Source organism: Microtus ochrogaster, chromosome 8 (assembly GCF_000317375.1).
Source record: "Microtus ochrogaster isolate Prairie Vole_2 chromosome 8, MicOch1.0, whole genome shotgun sequence".
In the NCBI taxonomy this organism is placed as follows: domain Eukaryota; kingdom Metazoa; phylum Chordata; class Mammalia; order Rodentia; family Cricetidae; genus Microtus; species Microtus ochrogaster.
In genome coordinates this window covers 11,711,015-11,711,638 of record NC_022015.1, presented here as the reverse complement: position 1 = coordinate 11,711,638, position 624 = coordinate 11,711,015, and positions in this window count along the sequence as shown.

The window sequence follows — 624 nt, the reverse complement described above, 5'->3', positions numbered from 1 at the left end:
ACTGAGGGCCGCCACAAGGCCTTCTCCACCTGCACCTCCCACCTCACTGCAGTCACTCTGTTCTATGGGACCATCACCTTCATCTATGTGATGCCTAAGTCCAGCTACTCCACAGACCAGAACAAGGTGTTGTCTGTATTATATATAGTGGTAATCCCCATGTTAAATCCACTCATCTACAGCCTTAGGAATAATGAGATCAAGGGTGCTCTAAAGAGACAATTTGGTAGGAAAATATTTTCTTAGAGACATTTGTTATGTTGTAGGACTTGATATTGCAACAATGTTTATAGTAACACAAGTTGAGGGTCTGTGATTGAAAAAGTCTGTTGATATATTATTATCAAGAAGGGACCATTGCAATAAATATCACAGTTCAATTTTCAGATTAAAGATGAAATAGAAGAGTCATTGTAAGTTACCTTTAATAAAATCAAATAAAGTTTTAACAGCAAAGGTGATTCATATGAAACCTAATATGCTGTAATGTTTTCGTTTTTTTTAAAGCAGAATAGTAATCTATATTTTCATAATAATTCTGGAACAAACATGAACCAAGTTATTCATCATGTATTTTTCTTTTTTTTTTTAGATTTTTATTTACTTCTTTTTCCCCCTCCTCCC